Source organism: Kogia breviceps, chromosome 7 (genome assembly GCF_026419965.1).
Source record: "Kogia breviceps isolate mKogBre1 chromosome 7, mKogBre1 haplotype 1, whole genome shotgun sequence".
Taxonomy (NCBI): Eukaryota; Metazoa; Chordata; class Mammalia; order Artiodactyla; family Physeteridae; genus Kogia; species Kogia breviceps.
The window spans coordinates 3,308,493-3,330,962 of record NC_081316.1 but is presented as its reverse complement, the minus strand read 5'-3'; the positions used below and the strand labels follow the sequence as shown (position 1 = coordinate 3,330,962).

Genomic DNA, 22,470 nt, shown 5'->3' with positions numbered 1-22,470 from the left:
TTTAAGATTTCTCTATGTATTTCATCTCTTGCATCCCAGCCAGTTCAGGTCTCAGTTGCTTCTCTAATGACATGACGTTATGTGATGCTGTTTTTGCCATTTTAAGTGCTACCCGCTGAACTCAATGAAATCTGTCATGATTTCTCCATTGCAAACATAGTAAAGAATGGACTCATTATCCTGCCACCCAGAGTCTTTTGTAATATGGGAGCAGTCTATATTTCTGACCTTTTAAAATAATTACTAATATTTCTTGTATTTTCTTTTAAAAATTTTCTAACCTTTTTCTCCGTAGCCTTTCCTCCAGTCAGGCTGGTAACTACTGACTCTCCCTGAACCTGGGCTCATGCTTGGCCACTTTCTAACTTTTGCTCAAAGTGTCCCCTCTACCTTTACCCACCATCTCCCCTACTTCTTGTGCTCTTTCTGCTCTGTTTATATTTTCTACCTCTTGGAACTCTGCTAGCACCTCCTAAAAACAGGTCTTGATCTCCCCTGGCAGGTGAGGTCCCTCCCATCTCTGAGCCTGAATAGCGCTGCCTGGCATCTTCCCTGTGGACTCATCTTAATTCACTCTGAGCACTCATTGTGGTTCCTGATGTTCCTGTCACGGGGATTTTATCATGGGAGGGGATGGATAGATATTTATTGAACGTACAGGGATTATGTCTTTGAAATCCTTTGCTTTATTCATTGCTTAAGTGAAAACTGAATTCAGAAGCAATCTAAATGCCTAGAGGTAGAGGAAATAACATAAATGTGTCATAACACATCCCTATGTGGACTATGCTGCCGTCATTACAATAAGGTCTACAAGGAAATTGTAATACCGTGGGAAAATGATGATTATATATAGTAAATCCTTGACATCCACAAGGAATTCTTCTTGTTCCCTTCAAAGGTGTCTATGTTTTTATTAACAGTATAATAATAGTAGCTAACACTTACTAGTTATTTACAATGTGCCAGGGTATCTTGAGTTGCCCTGAATCTTATTTAATACAGAAAAATACACTGAGGCTCAAAGCAGTTAAATAAGTTTCCCAAGACCAAGCACCTCAAATGAAGCAATGGTGGTTAAGAGGAGGGAGACAAGTCAGAATGCCTGAGTTTGAGTGTTGCTCCATCACTTGGAAATTACTTGCTCTCACTGTGTATCAGTTTTATTAACAATAGAACGGAGATAATAACAGTTGTGAGGCTCAAATGAGATACATAGGTACAGTAGTTAGCACAGCACCAGGAACACAGAAAGCTCTAATCAAAATTAGCTATATGTATATCCAGAGGCTAGTATCATGCGTAGCTAAATAAATATCCACAGACTGAATGGAGGGATGGAAGCTGTATCTGAACCCAAGCGTGACTGGCGCTCTTCACTGTATACTACCTCCCAATGATAGCGTCACCATGAATGCGAGTCATTACATACACAGCAACGAGGACAGAGCAAAAGAGCCACACTGAGGTTCAAATTATAGTCAGTCTAATAGACTCATTCATCAGCTGAAGTTATTCACATTCCCTGCATGATTCAAATTTGTATCTTGGAAAATACAAATCATTACAGGTCAGGGCAATTCAAAATAAAGTAACAGTGGGACACACGAATGCCAAGGATTATTGTAGTTTTAAGAGAGGAAAGCTGGAAGTCAATTAGAGATACATAGAATTAAGTGTGTATTTATTTATTTATTTATTTTTTAAACATCTTTATTGGAGTATAATTGTTTTACAATAGTGTGTTAGTTTTTCCTTTACAACAAACGGAATCAGTTATACATATACATATGTTCCCATATCTCTTCCCTCTTGCGTCACCCTCTCTCCCACCCTCCCTATCCCACCCCTCTAGGAGGTCACAAAGCACAGAGGTGATCTCCCTGTGCTATGCAGCAGCTTCCCACTAGCTATCTAATTTACATTTGATAGTGTATATATGTCCCTGCCACTCTCTCTAAGTGTGTATTTAAACAATAAGGATGGAAAGAGACTGCAAAGAAGTAAGAAATATGCCAAAATGTTAACAGGGATTGCATTTGGTTTATAAGATTATGTGCGATTGCTCTTTTAAGTATTTTTATTTAAATACTTTGTGGTGCCTTTTCATATACCATTAAGTTCCATTTTGTTTAGAGTAAGGAAAATATGATAAAAACAAACTCAGTTCTTCAAAATTTAAAAAAATATGAATTCAATAGCTACAGATCTAGAGGTTTTTTTGTTTCAATCTGACTTGAAAAGTGTCGTGTTGCCTAGTAATATGGATTTTTAATACATATCAAATAATCCTGTACAGTATTGACAATAATGAATTAGAGTTTCAGGAGTACTTTTTGTTCTTTGCAAGGTCACCCATGGAAGAGTGTGATCCCTCAAACTTAGGCCTTCATTCTGATGAGTATAATTAGGAATAAGAATGAATTGTACAGGGCAAATGCATATCTAAACTATGAAACGAAATAGATTGACTGACGGCCTCCACCTACCAGTAATCTATATGTATGTTCCATGGCGTGGTATGGATATGAGAAGCCTATTCAAATGAAACGCTCAACTTCTAAAACTTCTACGACGATTAACAATTTTGGGCAGGCTTACGAGTTTACAGACTTTTCTGCCATAAATCTTAACACATTTCAGCGGTTTTTACTCCAGCACAAAAAACAAGTGATTACAGGAAACCATAGTCTTAAAAGAGTTAACGTTCAGAGGCGTTTGGACGATTATAAGCAATATATAAAGTGGCCCTGATGAAATGCAGGGTAATCTGACATTCTGAAATTTCCTATAAGGAGGAGTGAGTGATGCAACTGTTCTGAATTTTTTTTTTTTTTCCCGTACGCGGTCCTCTCACTGTTGTGGCCTCCCCCGTTGCGGAGCACAGGCTCCAGACGCGCAGGCTCAGTAGTTGTGGCTCACGGGCCCAGCCGCTCCGCGGCATGTGGGATCTTCCCGGACCGGGGCATGAACCCGCGTCCCCTGCATCGGCAGGCGGACTCTCAACCACTGTGCCACCAGGGAAGCCCTGTTCTGACTTTTTAAGGGGAATAATGAATGGTTATGTTTTAATCCATTTATTCACTCAACAGATATTTATTGAATGTCTGCTCTGAACCAAGTACTATTCTAGGTATTGGGAATAGAGCAGTGAACAAAACAGACAATAGTACTGACTTTTTTGGACCTTACAATTTAGGATACATATAGATGGATTGGCAGAGGGGAGTATGAAAGTAAACTATATAAAGTGTACACGTGTCTAGAGCAACACTGTCCCATAGAAATGTCTTCATTGACAGATATGTTCTATAGCTGTGCTGTCCACTGACTACATGTGGCTATTAAACCTTGGAAGTAAGCCTAGTTTGACTGAAGGACGAAATTTAAAATCTTATTTAATGTAACTCATTTAAATAGAAACTTAAACACATGGGGCTGTAGCTACCATATTGGAGAGCCAAGGTATAGATAGTTATAAGGGTTCAGAGCCTATACCAAGAGGTGGCCAGAGTGGAGAGGAGTGACAGCAGTTATAAATACAGTGGTCAGAAAAGACACCTTGAGGAGGCATTTAGTGGAAAATAAGAGGTGAAAGAACAAGCTATGAAGATATTTAGAGGGAAATTTTCCCGGGCATAGGAACTGGGAAGTGCAGAGAGTTTAAGGTGATTGACATGTGGCTTGGAAGAAGAATGGCATGGAGACCAATGTGGATGCAAGAGAATGAGTTTGTGGACAGAAAGTAGGAGATGAGACTCAAAGGGCCATGGGGCTATGGTGAGGAGTCAGGAACTCTACCCTAGGTTTCATTCTGTGTGTGTGTGTGTGTGTGTGTGTGTGTGTGTGTGTGTGTGTGTGTGTGTATAAATTCTTAGCCCCGAGGTTTAAATATTCAAAACCCCACAAGAGCCTCTTAGTTATTCTAAAGTCCTTTGTTGACTTGGAGGTCAGCTAGAATATTTTATCAGGCCACATTTTTATTTCATAATTGAGTCTAGAATTTTAAATGTTCAGTGATTCTCTAAGTAGCTCTTGGACATGCATTTCCCCACCATGCTGAATAATACGGATTACCACAGTTCTCTCTAGGCCTCTCCTTATTCCAGCAAATTTGTTGCTTTCTTTTCTTGGGATTGATTGAGTTTATCGTTAAAATTCAAATCTAATGGAAACATGTTGTTGAAGCAAACATGCCAGACAATTATAGGCTGACAGTTCTGTAAAATTAATGAGAATTATAGGTCGTGGCACAAAGGAGATCTGAATGTAAAATATTTTAGACTTTAGAGCTTTTATCACATAAAACTAAACAGGATGGTAAGGAAATTGCAGGTATTTATATTTGTCTTGAATTTCATCTCACTGAAGTATCTGTCACATTTTAAACCTTGACACATGTTGACACTTAGGTGCCATATAATAGATTTATGTCTTAGATTTTGGCTTTACCTATGACTTCATTTTTAAAAGGAACCTAATTACTTTGTAAGGGTAGTTATAAGTCTCTCTTTCCAAAATTTATCTTTAATGAGAAAATGTATAATGCAGGACCATATTTTTATTTAATTAAACTTCAATATTTCTGAATTGCTGCTTTTTAAATTCATTTTCTTATTTTATTTATTTAGCTCACTAGTTATATCATGAATGAGTAGTCCTTGTATAAAGAGAGATGAGAAAGGATGAGAGAAGGCATTAATATCATTTGAGTGCCCACCAGGTGCCAGGGTCTGTAAAAATAGTAATGCTGTCTGTCATTTTTGAGTGACACTCAATAAATTTATTATATTGACAAAATAATGAAGAAAGTCTGTTATCATTATTTCCTTATACATATATACTATGCAGTATCCATGCATTATCTCATGTCATTTGTATACCAGAATTGCAAAGTAGCTAGAATTGCTTTTATTTTTAAAATGAGGAAATTAAGGAGCTATAAAATATGCCTAAACACACACATTCCTGGTACATAATAAAACCAGAACTCAGTCCAGACGCTTTTTAACTATAAAATCTATGTTCCTTCCATCATATTCTCTCTCTCCAATTATAATTTGTTAATATCTGAAAAATATATAAAATAATATTTTTACATCCTGGTTTTGCTATTTACTATCTGTATTCACTGTTTCTTACAAGAGTTATTCTTGCTAGCCCTTAATTTCCTTGTCTATAAAATGGAAATTTTGTTTTTGGTATTCACTTAAGATTTATTTAAGAAATTGATCTAGACACTTAGTATAACACACTGATTATTTTATTAATCATTTAAAAATATTTATTCTTCTTTTAAAAATGAAATACTTTAAAAATTAATTAAAATGGGGATATGATTAATGTATATTAAATATGCTACAACATTACTGTATTATACGAGATGACCCATGTAAACACAAAACAAAGTGCTTAGAACAGAGCTATCATTCATCAAAAATGCTCGCTATCGTTAATCATTTTATCAAAGTTTCTGCGTATGTAAGTAGGAAATGGAAGAAATTATTTGTCATATTAATTCCATGTGGTATAATAAAATAGATTTTCTAAACCTTATGCTCCTTCAGTCTTTCCAACCACACCACTCTTAAATTTTGATCTTCCATAATTTACAGATAATATGCAACCAGATACCATTATTAATGAGCTAACAAGAAAATTGATTAACCTCCTAATGACTTCCTTCCCCAGAACTGAAAATGATCCTGGATTTCCTCAGATGCTCTGTGATGACTGCTGTCTGCCTGTAATCAGTGTTTTTAAAAAGATTGACTTTGACATCTTGTTGTCCATCCCAATACTCCTCACCCCTCTAAAGAACTTGAGGTCTTTCCATTACTTGGACGACTTGTTACCAACTCTGTTCCTTTGTGCAGAAGAACATTGACAGGCATGTTGATGATACAATTTGTTTTCACTTTCACTTTTTGTTTCATAACTCGGGATAGTCACAGAAAGATTTTATCCTTGATCTTCTAGTTTCTGGGAATCCCCTGGCTCTTTCTCTCGAAATTTCATGTTCTTTCTGGGTAGTCCTTTCTCCCTTCTCTCCCATCTTCCACTTCTAAGTCTCATTTTAGAAGAGAGTTAGCCTGTTCTAATCCAATGATCCATCTGATGTCACAAAAGCCTTGTCTTCCTCCTGGAAAAATAAATGTCCAGTGGGACAAAAAGTAAAGCCCTGGAAGGTGCCACCTTGCACCTCTGAGGCCAATGCCTGATCCACAAAAAATAGAGAAAATCAGGGAGAGGGTAAGGGAAATCAGTGTTCTGTTGGTGTCTTGGTATTTTTGGTTGCCTAACTTTGGAAAGTAATGTGGGCATTTTATCCCTGAGAACATGGGGGCTTGTGATGGCTACCAGAATAACTCACCCATCTTCCACCACAAATAAAAAGGCCAGATTCGTCTTCAGTATGTAAGTTTTAGCAGCAAATACGAAAGTCGCAGTAGAGCTGGGGTTCTAGTCATAGTAGAAATCTGTAGCTGTAACAATTACACAGTTCAGCAGAAAATAAAAGAAATGCAAGGGAAAAGGGAAGGAGATAAGGACTCTATTTTCACACTTAAGTAAAAACTTTACCGCAAACAGTGGATAATGAGAATGGCACCCCAAGATAATGTATTAAAGGGATCAATGAATTAATAGTAACTTTTTAAAAAAATTAAAGTATAAGTGATTTATAATACAGTGTCAGTTTCAGGTCTACAGCAAAGTGATTCAGTTGTTGGGCTTATTTTTCAGATTATATTCCATTATAGGTTATTCCAAGATGTTGAATATAATTCCCTGGGCTATATAGTAAATCCTTGTTACTTATCTATTTTATATATAGCAGTTTGTATCTGTTAATCCTCTACCCCTAATCTGTTCCTTCCTTCTTCTCCCCTTTGGTGACCTTGTTTGTTTTCTATGTCTGTAAGTCTGTTTCTGTTTTATATAAATATTCAGCTGTATTATTTTTAGATTCCATATATAAGTGATACCATTAGTAGTTGTCTTTCTCTGTCTGACTTCAATAACTATAATATTCTCTAGGTCAATCCATGTTGCTGCAAATGACAATATGTCATTCTTTTTTACAGCTGTGTTAATATTCCATTGTGTATATATAACACATCTTTTAAAGCCAATTGTCTGTTGATGTGCACCTGGGTTGTTTCCATGTTTTGGCTGTTGTAAGTAGTGCTGCTACAAACATTGGAGTGCATGTATCTTTTTGAATTCGAGTTTTCATTTTTTCCAGATATATACCCAAGTGGGATTGCTGGATCATGTGGTGGCTCTATGGATAATTTTTTAAGGATTCCCCCATACTGTGTTCCATAGGGGCTGCACCAATTTACATTTCCACCAACAGTGTGCGAGGGTTCCTTTCTTTCCAGCATTTATCATTTGTAGACTTTTGTTGATAGCCATTCTGACCAGTGTGAGGTAATACCTCATTGTAGTTTTGACTTGCATTTCCCCAATAATTAGTGATGTTGAGCATATTTTCATAGGCTTGTTGGCCATCTGTATGTCTTCTTTGAAGAAATGTCTATTTAGGTCTTCTGCCCATTTTTTGATTGGGTTGTGTTTTTTTGATATTAAGTTGTATGAGCTGTTAGTGTGTTTTGGAAATTAACCCCTTGTCATTTGCATTGTTTGCAAATATTTTCTCTCAATCCATAGGTTCTTTCATTTTGTTTATGTTTCTTTTGCTGTGCAAAATCTTTTAAGCTTAATTAGGTCCCATTTGTTTATTTTTGCTTTTTCTGTTTTGCCTTGAGAGACTGATCTAAGAAAACATTTCTATGTTTTATGACAGAGGATGTTTTGCCTATATTCTCTTCCAGCAGTTTTGGGGTGTCATGTCTTATATTTAGGTCTTTAAACTATTTTGCGTCTATTTTTGTATATGGTGTGAAGGAGTTTTCTAATTTCATTGACTTACACATAGCTGTCCAGCTTTCCCAACATCACTTGTTGAAGAGACAGTCTTTTCTCCATTGTATATTCTTGCCTCCTTTGTTTTAGATTAATTGACTGTAGGTATGTGGGTTTATTTCTGGGCTCTCTATTCTGTTCCATTGATCTATATGTCTTTTTTGTGCCATACCACATTCTTTTGATTACTATAGCTTTGTAGTATAGCCTGAAGTCTGGGAGGGTTATAGCTCCAGGTTTGTTCTTTTTCCTCAGAATTGTTTTGAAAATTCTGGGCCTTTTCTGGTTCCATATAAATTTTAGGATTATTTTTTCTAGTTCTATGAAAAATGTCATGGGCATTTTGATAGAAATTGCATTAAATCTGTAGATTGCTTTGGGTAGTATGGCCATTTTAATAACATGAATTCTTCCAATCCAAGAGCATTGGATGTCTTTTCATTTCTTTGAATCATCTTCAGTTTCCTTTATCAATGTTTCACAGTTTTCAGCTTGTGCATCTTTCACCTCTTTGGTTAAGTTTATTCCTAGGTTTTTTTGGACACAATTTTAAATGGAATTTTATTTTTTTTACTTTCTCTTTCAGATATTTCATTATTAGTGTAAAGAAATGCAACATATTTCTGTATATTGATGTTGTATACTGCTACCTTGCTGAATTCATTTATTAGTTCTAATAAGAATAGTAACTTTTAACAAAGGGAATTTCCCTTCTTATTTTTCTTATTTGGTCCATTTGTTCACAAAAACAGATTAATTCCATTACCAGCTTTGAACAAAGAAAGCCATGCTTCTCAACTCAGAGACCTTTTCCCTCTCAGTTTTCCTGAGTGCTCTGCAAATTTTATAGTTCTTTGGCCTTTGGGCTTGGCAAAGAATGACTGTCCTTTGAGCTATCCCCTTAGGCTTTTTGACTTCCTAGCAGTTCTTAATTCTTTTGTTTTATTTATTTATGTTTTTCTTGAGCCAGACCTGAGCTTGGTCTTTTTCCAGATTTAGTGTTTTCACTACATGGGGAAATGTCCATGGACCCCAAGGGTGTGTCTATTATTTAGTTCTTGGACCCAGCAGGGGTTTCCTGCCTGTTTTTGTATGATGGTTTCTGAGTTAATTAGACTAATCGATGTAATGAATTTTCCTGAAGCTGTTCAACAACTGTTGTAGCTCCAAGAGCTATCTGGACAGCAGTTGATGCAGCTAATCTGTGGCACCCCCAAGGGCTGAATTTAGTTTGGCTGGGTATGTATTTTCTTTTTTGTTTTTGATGAGGTATGTTTTGAGAGTCCATTGCATGGACTGGAAATAATTCCTGCCATCCTGAAATGTATTAGGCTTCTGGGAAATATATTTAAAACATGATAAAATAGTGGATGTGAAAGTGCTTAGTAAGAAAGTTGGTTATACAGGCAAGTTTAGAGGTTATAATTTGGGAAACACTGAATAGGGACCTGACTTTGTGCTTTGACTTTGCCACTGATCACTAACTCTTGGCAGCTCTCTCAACTCCACCTTTCCCATCTGTAAAGTGGAGATAATACTCATATCATGGGGATAATGTGAAGAGTATTAGTTGGAAATGGATTGTTACAGCATTTTTAAAAATTGTTCTCAACATGGAGACACTGGTAGTGGACATAGAATAGAAACAATAGAAGAACAAATATAAATAGCATGAATTATAGTAGTCCTGGAGGGTGACAGTTCAAGCATTTGGCACCCAGTGGCATGTTTACTTTATTAGTTAATGTTAATTATGCAGATAGTACCAAGGGCCATGGGGTAAAGCCATGCAGGTTGTGCCCGCACAACTCCAGGAAGCACCAATAACAACATCTAATATAAAATGTGAGCTCAGCAACTCTTCAAATATTCCTCCACTTATTTTTCAGGCCTTTTTGAGCACACTGACTATGCATGGCTTAATAAAAACAGCAAAGAAAACTTTTGGTGTATATTAGTCTTCTTGGGCTTCCCTAGCAAAATACCATGGACCAGGTGGCTTAAACAACAGAAATTTATTTTCTGACAGTTGTGGAGGATGGAAGTTTGAGATCAGGGTACGAGCATGTTGGATTTTGGTGGGCACTCCCTTCCTGGCTTGCAGATGGCCATCTTCTTGCATGTGTCCTCACCCTAGAGGGAGAGAGTGTATATTTCTGTTCTTATAAGGGCACTGTTCCTATAGGATCAGGGCCCCACCGTTATGACCTCATTTAACCTTAATTACTTCCATAAAGGCCCTATATTCAAATACAGTCATATTGGGAGTTAGGGCTTCAACATATCAATTTTTTTGTGGGAGTGGACACAGTTCAGTCCACAACATGGAGTTAGGTCTGAGTTTAAATACCCTTTATTCCAACTAATGAGCTGTGAGCTTAAATTTATCTTTTTACCATTTTATAGCAGTTTGAGCCTGAACAAGTACTTAAAATTTTCTCTGAGCTCCCCCCCCCTTTTTTTTAGCTTATATTATCTACCACATAGGTTGTAGTAAAGATTACTGAGTATGTAAAACATAGTGCAGAAAACTTGGCATGTATTATATTCTTAATCAATGCAACAATTGGTAGAAAAGAAAGAAATTCATTCTTAATTTATTTAATGCTTCAACCTCACTCCGTCACATGGGATGAAATCTGCCTTTGCTCACAGATTTCTGAGTGGGGCCATTATATATCAGAACATCATGATTTAATGAGAGGAAGCAGATCTTGGGGATCAAGGTGTCCCAACTAATACGGTTTTGATTTGCCTACCAGCAAAGGGAGGTCATTATAGTTGGAGGGAATCTACTTAATGTCATTCAGCTATTAAATAACAGAGCCAAGATTCCTGGCGTCTTGACTCCAGTCCAGTGTTCTTTCTATTATATCAGTTCTTCCAACATTTTGTCCATAGGTGATGCTCACATAACATATCCACATGGGTGTTGGTGATGCCCAGTTTCATCACATTAACCAAAATACCACTCCTTTTGTTCTTACTCAAAGAAGAACATCAAAATGCAAGTGAGTGGGAAAAACAATTACCAGGCACAACCTTGAATATCCTCTGTAAGAATGAAGACATTATTTCCAAACTTTGCTACTCTGACACATATCATAACAAATTACCTGAGACACTCCTCAAAATATGAGTCCACTGCTATTTTGAGAAATGGGTTGAGAATGGTTGGTCTAAGTTGAGTTTAGCTTTTAAGTGTTGTGGGACATTCAGCTTTTATCAAGAGAGCAGGGCAGGAAAACACTTCCAGGTGTTGCTGGCATCCTGGTTCCAAGAGGTGTAGCCTAAACCTCTAAATTTAAATCTCAATCTCTATGGTGTGGGCCTAGTTCCCTTTAGTTGGCGGTTTTTCCAGCTCAGTCACATCACTAGAATTTCTCAGTGATTGCTCCCCAAGTTGTGGTTTCTTTACAGTCATCTTACAGTGGTAATATAGCACGATGGCTAAGCACACAGAATCTGGGGCTTCCTTGCTTGGATCCCAATCCTGGTTCCATTGTTTACTAGATGTGGGACCTTGAGTAAGTTATGTAACATCTCTGCACCTCCATTTCCTCATCAGAAAAACCAGGATAATGATGGTACCTACTCATAGGGCTGCTGTGATGTTTACTCATCATTTATTATTTGTAAAGGGCTTACATGTAATTTACATTTAATACATTGAAGAACTTAATAGAATGCCATACATAGTGGCGATTGTTAGAAGTATTGGCTATTATTATTACCTTTTCACTAGGAGCAAATCCTCATCTACCTCTTTGTACATACTGGAATAGATATAACAAATCATTTGTAATTCCAAAATATTTAGCTTCCTAGTAGCTTCAGAAATTTTTTTAATGCGCTTACAGTTCTTTTATTTTCCTTATGTTTATCTTGCTTAGGCCCTATAAAAATTGTGTGTTTTTACAAACTACAAGAAGTTTCCAAACTGAGCATGTAATTATGCTGAGTGCTTTGCCCTTAAATCCACAATAACAAGCATTCAGTTTGTTTTTCAGAGCTATTGTGCTTAGTTAATATTTATGCAGGACTTAGTGAAGTCATGAAAATTGACAGATGTCCTTACCTAAACAGGTGGTGAATATATCAACAATTGCAGTAAGAACGATGATGCCACAACAGTACTTCTTTAATCACTCAGACTCACTCCTGAGTCTGGTAAGCCTGTTTTCCACATTTACTGCCCAATCTGGTAAGTGCACTATCAGGCCAATAAACATGACTTTAAGGATATTTTAAGATATTCACATGAAATATGAACTTTACTTCATGCATATTATGGAAAACTAAAAACTACAGTGGCATCAGCAGATAAAGGTTATTCTGTTTCCTGGAAAAGTCTGAAAATAGTGCAGAGTTGGTATGAGGACTATACAAAATCATAAAGGATTCAGGCTTCTTCTCTGTCTCTGATTCAACATTCTAGCACAAGTCTTTCAACCCAAGGTCAAAGCATGGTCCTCAGTGGTTGCTAAAGCTCCAGCCATTATGTTCACATTCCAGGAAGCAGAAAGGAAAAATGGAGAAAGAACATTATGAGATAATTTCTAATCTGAATTTACTCCTTTAAAGCATAATTCTTGGAATTCCTATAGGAAACTTTGGTGTATATCTCATTTAGTCAGAACTTATATGATTAACTATACCTAGATAGAGAAGATTCTGGGAAGTGCAGTCTTGTATTTGGAGCTCAATGTAGGCCCCAAACTAAAACTAAGATTTTAAGGAAGAAAAGGAAAACGGCCTTTGGGTGGGCAGCTAGCACATTTAAAATTCACCCTTTATTTTCTCTCTTGGTTGTTTGTTGATTTTCCTTAGTACCTAATTGTTTTAAATATATTTACTTCCTATGAAGCATTTTTCATATCCTTTAAAGTCTCTTTATAATTAAATAGTGAGTTTTTCTCTTTGTTTTTATTTTATTAAAGTATATTAATATAAAGCATTAGCTTTAAAAAAATTTGAGGAAACTTCCAATAAAAACACTGTCAAAGAGGGCAATTTATTATTTTATTCATCCTACTTAACAAAAATTTGCTATGCACCTTCTATGTTCCAGGCACTGATTTAGGTGCTGGGAATAAAAGAGAGAGCAACACGCAGTATCAGCCAATAGGAGGCATATGTATGAAGGGGAAATGATAAAAAAACAAATCTGTAATGTAATGTCAAGATGTGATAAATAAAGCATAGTAAGGAACTAAAGAGTGTTAGAAGATGAAGAATGCTATTTTTGAGAGGGTGATCATGGTAGCCATTCCAGCAGGGAGAATAGAAATACAAATGCTCTCAGGGGAAGGATCTTGAAGGGGCTTATCACTGCTGTGCTCAGGAAGAGCAAGGAAGGCAAGGCAGCTGGACTTCAAGTCTGGAAATGGAGACTTGTAGGAGATGAGTTCAAGAAGAAGAGAGATCAGAGCCTCATAGACCAAGAGGAGAGATAATTCTAGCACTTTGAAGAGTACAGATAGCATACAGCAGCCAAAGCAAAATAGAAAATGAAATGACCATTTCTGTGTTCTCATGTTGATTTTTCCCTTATCCAGTTCACCAGTTATTTAATGATTGCCTGCAGGGGTGAGATTCTTCAATTAAGTCCAGAAGTTAAAGTATGAATAATATGGAATGTTCTCTCTCCTCAAGGTGCTTACTCTCTAGAGACCCCATATCAGCTCAGAAAGCTTATAAACCATAAACTTTGTAACTGTATATCCAGGATATTTTATTTTTTCCTGTTCTTTTCTGCTTAATAGAATCTTTATATACAAAATAAGCCTTTAATACTATAGCTTAACAATAAGTTCATTTGTCTTCTCTCTTGAAGACATACAGAAATCTCTACCACCATCCCGTTCTTGAACCCATCTTATATCTTTTCCTAAAGAATTCTATCTTGTGTAAGTGTGTGTAGAACTTTGTATATATTGCTCCCTCTGACAAGTGTGCCCTTCCTCCTTTCTCTGACCAAGTCTTATTCTTCCTTCATGGTATTGCCAGCTCTTTGAAAGGATTTCCCCAACTCTTTTTCACAGAGCTCATTGCTTCTCTTTGTATTCAACCCAGTACTTATATCAGGCATCATAGTGTATTATCATGATTATAAGCTTATATTATCCTTTTCCACTAGAATAAAAGTTCCTTAGGGACAGAATGCAACACTTATTTATTGTTGAAACTCTGATACCTACCAAAGTTCCGGACACATAATCAGTGTCTGGAAATATGTTTTGTTATATGAAAAAAATACCCCATTAAAAACAAGGCTAATGTTAATGTTCAGTGTGGGGTAAATAGAAAATTCATAAGTTGTGTTTTAATTATGTAATCTTTTCTCTCCAAAAATCATTATTTGAGGGGGAGCTCTCAGCCTTTATCACAAGTTATTACTAAGTAAAATATGTATACTTTTACATTCCAGTTAGATCTCTTACATGACCTACTATGTACATCCTTCGAAATATCTAGTGGCCTCATATTCCTACATATTTCTTGAATTGAGTTGACTTAGATTTCATCTGTTTCATGATGGACAGTAGGCACAAGTCTGTTGTAAAACAGCCACTTTGAGGGAAGCATGAACCATAGAGCAACCTTACATTTACAAATATGTAAATTTATCTACTAGACCACAAGCTCTTCACTAGAATGTGAACTCTTCAAGGTCAGGGAATATAGTTTATTCATTCTCAGCCTGTTCAAGTTGTTGGGATGCAGGCACATAATCCCCTATCTGAAGCCCTTGTGGGCAGTGGTGTGCTGGTAAATATTTAACAACCAGCTCTCAGAACACACACACACACACACACACACACACACACGAGATCCCTGATTTGTAGCATTTATCTATTTTCTTGTATAAATACTCCAACCCTGGCTAATTTCAAGCTACCAAATTGAATTCACTGAATGCGAAGTTGGGAAGAAATGCATATTATTGGCTAAGGCATAAGCTGGCTCCAACACACCATCACTAGGAATCTAAAGGGGTTTAAAAATTCAGAAGATTTCTTATTTTAAGAATCTAATATGTGAATATAGTATATATAATGTAACACCTCCAGAGGAATCTGGGAAAATACTTGTAATAAAAATATTAATATTTCTGAAGTAAATAAATAGATATTCACCCCAAGAGGTATATATAAGTGCCGAACATATACAAAATAGCTTTCAGGGCATTTTTTTTGCAATTTAGAATTGCATAATAAGTATTAGGACAATTTCCATATTTAAAAAATAGTACTTCAGTGGAAAACTATTCATGATCTAATACACACCCATCTGGCTGTTTGATTCTAGCCCTATTCATTGTTGTGAGCTATTTTGCATCTCTATAAATTGTAAGGAGCTGATGATTATGCAGATTCTGTCTTGTCCGGTAGAATTGACTTCCCTCTCCCAGTGGAAAAATCAGCGTGTCTTCATTTGCAATTTAGCTCAACATTCCTTTACTCTGTATAATTTTGTAGTATTTTGAGCTTGACTTTGAACTCACATAACATCTTCTTGGTTCCCCCATAATATTTAAGCAAAATTAATTCTTTAACGTGTGTACCTTTTTATATGTACATGAGAGTCATGATTTTATTTTTTCTGAAAAGTTCTTTTAACAAAATATAGGGGAGAGATCAGACATGCTCTAGGAGGCTTCTGAGGGCAGAGCATGCATTGATGTTGAACTGTAAGAGAGGATTCCCCATGTCCCAATAACATTGTCAGACATGGAGAGCCAGGTAACAGTGGCATGGGCCTTCCTGCAAGGTCAATTCCTTTTTACTGGGAGGGCTCCAAAGAGCCTCAGTGCCTCTGACTGCCATAGGTAGAGGGTGCTATGGGACTGGATGAGATACCACCTTTAAAGTTTAATTTAAGTCTAAGTCTTTTTTTTTTCCACCTATGGTTCTTGCTCCTCATCTGAGTGTGAATGAAGGACGTAGAAATACTCAATGAGTCATGAATTACCTCAGATCACCAGGAGCTTGGATGAATCCGTGACTATAAACTTTGCTGATAAAGTCAGGCCTTGTTGCTATCTGGTATGACTAATGGATTAATTAAAGTTCTTTTTTAGGAAATGAGGATGTTTTAAATATCAGAAAAGTAGCTCTCACAAATCCCTTGACTCTCTTATCCTGGAAAGCCATGGTGTCCAGCTATATGCACCATTGTGCCAGATTCTCAATTTCCCACAGTCTAGAAAGCAACTCTGTGTTTCTGTTCCCTTATTCAAACTTCTCATTTCTACCTCCAAATGAATCCGTTGGTGAGAACATCAAAGGGAAAATAAGCCATTTCAGCCACACCAATAATTTTATACAATAAACTGTGATTGATCAAGGCTTGGGTGATGAGTTCATGAACATGGGCTTTCTTTCTGGAGCTGAAAAGATTTGGGGCCTGAGAGATAGAGTTGTCTAATATAGATGGCTGCCATCCCTGTTTCTTGCAAGAGAAGGATCTGTCTAGGTTTTGTTTGTTTGTTTGTTTATTAGTAAATGTGGGCAGTGTCCACTTTGCCCCAGATTTATACATCTTATTGGTTGCCTATAATGGAGAAATCATTCTTTCTAGAGCCAAATGTAATACTTATATGGTTTCTGTGTGTTCAGAACAGAATGAGAGTTAGTGACATGCAAGTCTGGTCCTCCCCCCTACACACACACAACCATCCATGTGCACACACATGTTAAAACTTAACAGTAGCATGATTTAGGCTTCCTCTAGTCTGTCCCTCTAAATAACTGGAATTGACACACACCTCCAACAGACAGGGACTCTGGAACTCTAGGTGTAATTGCATACCTAAAGTCATCCTAATAGATTGTACATGCACTACTCAGGAAGGGTGTTCTCCCACATTGAGCACTGAGGAATGACTGAAAAATGGCAACAAATAATAACTCCTTTCTCTGTCTTACATGACTGCTGGGATGATTTCCTTAATTAATTTTCTTGGTTTTTGTACTTTTAAAGATATTTATTGGCATACACTCTGTGGCAGGTGCTATGTTGGTTATTATGGGCTATATAAAGATAAATAGCTTTGTCCTTGAGGAGTTGTAAGCCTAAGAGAAGCTACCATCACTACATAATACAATAAAATTAATTTGAAAGCAGATTCCATAAGACAGACAAAAAATACTGTACAGATTATGAAAATTAAAAGATACTTTTGAACAGAAGGGGACTGTGGGAGAAGTAGGAATTGTGGATACAAAATCTTTCCGAAAGGAAAAGTCACATAAAGATCCTGTTGTTTCATCTCTCCCTCAGAGTGACCCTCAAGGTCAACTATTAACACACTTGTAACTTACGGTATTTTCTTGGATGGAGACACTGGTTAATTCAAACAGTAAACTTGACTGACTACTTGTTTGATTGGTTGCCTCTTAATTTTAAACCGTGCCTGACATAATGGGACATTAGATTAATACACTTTTTTTTTGAATAAAATTTTTATCCCGTATTTCTTTTCTTTTTCTTGATGTACAGTTGATTTACGATGTTTCAGGTGTACAGAAAAGTGATTCAGTTATACATTATAACTTTTTCAGATTATTTTCCATTATAAGCTATTACAAGATTTGAATATAGTTCCCTGTGCTATTCAGTACGTCCTTGTTGTTTATCTATTTTATATATAGTAGTGTGTATCTGTTAATCCCAAACTCCTAATTTCGCCCTCCCCCTGCATTTCCCCTTTGGTAACCATACATTTGCTTTCTATATCTGTGAGTCTATTTCTGTTTTGTAAGTTCATTTGTATCATTTTTTTAGATTCCACATATTGATTTCATATGATATTTGTCTCTCTCTGTTTAGATGAATAAATGTTGATAGAAGTGAGAATGTAGGAAAACGTCCAGAATTGGGAATTGCCTAGACCTTAAAGTGTGGAACCTTCCAGTAGCTAAGGAGGGAAGGTAAATATATAAGTATATATGATAAAGTCTGCAGGGGAAAAATAGAATAAAAGAACAATAGATTTTATGGACTGTATAGATTTTTCACGTAGTCTAGGAAAGAATTTATCAGTTCTTATCTTTCTCACCTTCCAAATTGAATGTGTAGTACCTTTCTTTGATGGTTTTAAGAGACTAAAGCACCAAGCAGTGTTGGTATACTTACCCTGGGCTACTCAAACCTCAGCTAGATTGCTTTCATTTTGGAGGTTAAGAAAGGTTTACTGAAACCTGAATTCATGCTGATGACTCCTGATCTGTGGATCATGTCTTGAAATATCACACCATAACTTTTTATTTTTCCGAGGTGAAACAAAACCCCTGCAGTTGCCTCTTCTGGACTTGGAGGCACTGTATTCTCAGACATTCCCCTGGGTAAGTCCTTTTCCAAAGCCAAACTCAAGCCCTAAGTCTCAGAGCCTTCTGTGAAGGTGCTAGGAAGGCTGGACCTGGAAAATAGACATTTTCCTTAGATCTCTAAAGGATGTGTACAATATTAGGCTTATTCCACAGGGATCCCAATGTCAGAACCAGCTTTGGTGCGTAGAATTTATAATGTAATAATGAATAATGTAAGGGAGAATTGTCTAATGTCAGGGATGATCAAAGAAGAAATGGCTGCCCAGGGAGGTGTTGGGACCCCTTGCTCATCATCAGAAAGCTTCTGGTACGGGCAGGATAAATATGTCAAAGCAAAAATTGCACTGGCCAAAGTTAAACAGGCAAGGAAGACTTTATTTAAGGCTACTGCAATAAGGGACAGAGGCCACAATCAAGTCTAAATTCAACTCGCTGAAGAAGAAGAGGTAGGATTTTTTTTTTTTACATCTTTATTGGAGTATAATTGCTTTACAATGGTGTGTTAGTTTCTGCTTTATAATAAAGTGAATCAGCTATACATATACATATATCCCCATATCTCTTCCCTCTTGCGTCTCCCTCCCTCCCACCCTCCCTATCCCACACCTCTAGGTGGTCACAAAGCACCGAGCTCATCAATAGTGGCGGCATGGACATACATACACTACCAGAGGTAGGATTCTTTTAAGGGCTGATGCGAGCTAATAACAAAGAACTGGAGGATGTTAAAGTCATAGACCACCGGTGTTTTCTAACTGGCAAAAGAGAAACAAGGTTCTTATAGCTTTATGACAGGAGGTTATTTTGCAACTTGGAGCAAGGTGCCTGTCCAGAGTGAGGTGTCTACTCTTCCACTGCAATTAGAAGATTGAGGTACTATCTCCTTTGTTGATTACATTTCAAAGAGATGGTTCCCAGGCCCTTGAGAAATACATTTCTGTGTGGTAAAAATTGGCCAGAGGCTTTAAAAAATATTTATATTCCAAGGGGCAGAGAAGAGACTTAAAATTATGAGTTTTTGAAAATAAATGCTGTAAGAAGAGAGTCCCTAAGGGTCCTAGAGTCAGGAAGAAGCCCGTCTAAACATTAGCCAAGCTGAGGAAAGGCTAAGGTGGTCTTGGTTAAACACATAGTCAGGTGTTATAGCTGGAAATCCAGTGTGGAATGTGTGATTAGAATGTATCACTATAAAAATATTTTACCAATCTGAAATTCCCTGTGTCTTCAGTTTAGTGATAAAGAGCAGGAAGGGGGGTTTCTGCGGGGAATTTCACTCGTTTAGCTATAAATGGCATCCAGTCAGCACCTCCACCCAGTTTGGATGAATTACCCCTGTGTTTAGTGATGGAACGTTGGTCTAAAATCTAGCATCAGCATTCCCATTCCCAAGTGAGATGCTGTTTCATAATCGTTCTTTCTCCTTCATTGAGGCATCTATGTGGCTTTCCTCCGGGAGTCCCAATTATTCTCATTTTCTATTTGTAGAATCCAGAGATTTAAAATTTCATCTCTTTGTAGTCATTTCTGTCAACATTAGGTAGAAACATTTGGTGGAGCCTCTAATAAAAAATTACTACCTTTTACTTTTAGTAACAAACAGCATTGTTTGGTTAGGAAAACCCAGGAATTATGGAGCTAATTAAATCTATTACATCCCCCCTCAACTTTTTTTTACACCTGAAATGTCAATACCAACACAGCCTGTACCCTCTTGTTTAAAAGAGTCTTGATGATAAGAGGAAAGTATCACTAGAGCATTTATTCTGCTCTTAAAAGGCTTTTCAGATATCATTTGGAGCTTTTGTTTTTATTATGCCATGTGGTTCTTTAACTGTATATTGATATTAGCTGTAATTGATATTAACGGAGTTGCTGCTGCTAAGCTCACAGCATATTCTTATCTTTTCAGACTGAATGGGAATGAAGGCTAGCAAACTCCGATCCTTTAAGGGGAAACCACAAATAACAATACCCAATGAAAGAGGGATGATTGGAATTGCCAATAGAGTTTGTGCAAGGCTTGCTAATTCAGAGACGCATTTTCAAATATTACAGTGGCTAGGATTTCCATGGGGAGTTCACTTGGACACAGCGAGTGAATTGGTGTTTAAATGATATTATTTTTCGAATGATTTGCAAAGAAGGATGAAAAAGTAAATGGACAATTTCGTAATTAATATTGCAAGTGGGAATCATTCAAGACTCATTTATCTTCTTGGGAGAAGTAGCTGAGCCCTCTTCTGTGCCCTGCCCTGCAGGCATCTAGACCAGGGGAAATGATCCTAGAGAATAGCAGTGAATTTGCCTAACAGCTTCCCCATTAAATGGTCAGGCTTTGATCATTACCCTTAATAGCTTTGTCCCCTCCCTTCAGGCACAGATCCCTGCAAGGCTGGTTTCAGACTGCTCCTCTTCTGGTCCCATAATTGGAATTGATAACTGACCATCATACAGGAAATGGAGACATTTGTCAAATGCTCTCATGCTTACAGAGTTAAAAACGGCCCCTCCTCTAGTGGCGAAATTAAGCCCATAAAGGGTATTAGAATTTGGAGCCTCTGAATTTAGTCTAGCCCAACTCAATTTACACAAAGAGAAATGAGGTCCGGAAAGGTTATGTGACCTGCCCATGGTAGTATAATTTGTTGGACACAGAGGGAGAATTATAACTCGGTTGTCCTCTCCCTGCCTGGCTTTGCCTCCAACTGCCACCCTTTCTTCATGACTGAGTCATTGTCTCAAGGTTAGGGGATAAATTGGGGCTGATTTGTGAATGGGAACACAGTTGTTCATCAGTTACTCGTTTCAAAACACTGCCTTTTTTTGGATGGCCTCCTTCTGGCCAGTCTACTAGGGAGTCCCTTTTTGTTGTAATCAACCAGGTACCCTCAGAGGAAGGCTATCCAGGTACTGTATTGAATAAACATTTCCCACACATTGTTTTCCTTAATAAGCCCAACAACTCTGTGATGGCCGAGCTCTGTGAGACATCAGAGAGGTGTTAAACACCTGGCCCCAAATCACCTAGCTCATAAGTGTAGGAACTGGGATTTGAACAAAGATCTTGGTGGTTCTAGCACCCAGTCCTTAGCCAGTATTCTCTGCTAATTTGGCCTCCTTATCATCCTCATCCAAGTTACATATGCTGCTCAGTAACTTTTTTCCTCTCTTTCAACCCCTCCTAACCCCTCTGGGTATTTCATCCTAAATTTGATTTTTTCCCCCCCCTCCTCCAGGTCTCTAAGGAGAGAAATACCTATCCTAAAAATCCTTGCTCTGTTCCTAGTTATGAATTCTTAAAGCAGTTATTTTTCATAGGGGGCTCTGCGGACCTCACTAATCCTTTGAGGAGGCAGCCACTCAGTGCATGGGTGGAGTTGTTGAATAGAAGGCATTCACTCCCACTGCTAAGAGGGGGGAAAAAAAAGACTTTCTATTCTAGTCTGCTTGAGAAAATAAAAGTAAAAGGCTTCGTTTCTTTGGAAGGGGAAAGATTCGCTTACTTTTATTACTGTATCCAGTAAGCGTGATGCATTTCTTTTTTCAAGGGGAAGAAAATAAAGTCAGTTTAAAAAAAAAAAATAGCAAGCAAGTCAGAGAAAGAATGGGAGATGATTAGGAGAGAAGCAGGAACTCTATAGATGGATGTTCTGAAATATGTCATTTGTTAACTGAGCCCTAAAGAAGATGAGGTTGCCCTAGTAAGCAACTCCTATTGTCAAGTGTGAGATTCAAGGCTGGGGCTGGCAAGTTCAGGCTGCCTGGGGTGTGCTTTCTGTCTTGTGTGCCCTTGGGAAGGGACCAGCTCTGTGTGATGTGGCTACACCCTTCCATGGCTGAAATCAAGACTCTCTCTCTCTCCCTCCCTTCCTCCATCCTTCCGTCCCTCTCCTGCACATTCGTGCATTACATAAATATACACACTACACTCCTACCCACCTTATTAAATAAGGATTTGTTCCAGACATTTTCAGGAATGGCTATCATTTGGTGGAAGAACCAAGAAAAAGGTCTGACCCTCAGGAGTGCAGATTTGGCAATCCAGCTGCACTGGGTCAACCCAACATCCAGTGGTATTAATTCATCCTTATCAAAATTACGAAGGACTATTTGCAAAACTAGAATTTCTATTTTTAAAAGTTATATTAAGAATTTTAATTGTCAAGCAAAGAATTTGGGGTCAGCATGGAAAGATCAAGGTCCAGAA

At 37.4% G+C, this 22,470-nt stretch overlaps 1 protein-coding gene across 27 annotated transcripts in view; it reads left to right on the top strand.

The window, feature by feature from the left end:
• LRRC4C (leucine rich repeat containing 4C) overlaps window positions 1-22,470 on the top strand; it is a 1,217,033-nt gene that overhangs the window by 1,121,619 nt on the left and 72,944 nt on the right. Inside the window, exon 2 of one of the 27 annotated variants that reach the window (XM_067037016.1) lies at window positions 12,016-12,133. The exons of the other annotated variants lie outside the window; for them this stretch is intronic. The gene's annotated coding sequence lies outside the window, so the exon portion shown is untranslated. The remainder of the gene's footprint in view (window positions 1-12,015; window positions 12,134-22,470) is intronic. 27 annotated transcript variants of the gene reach the window in all.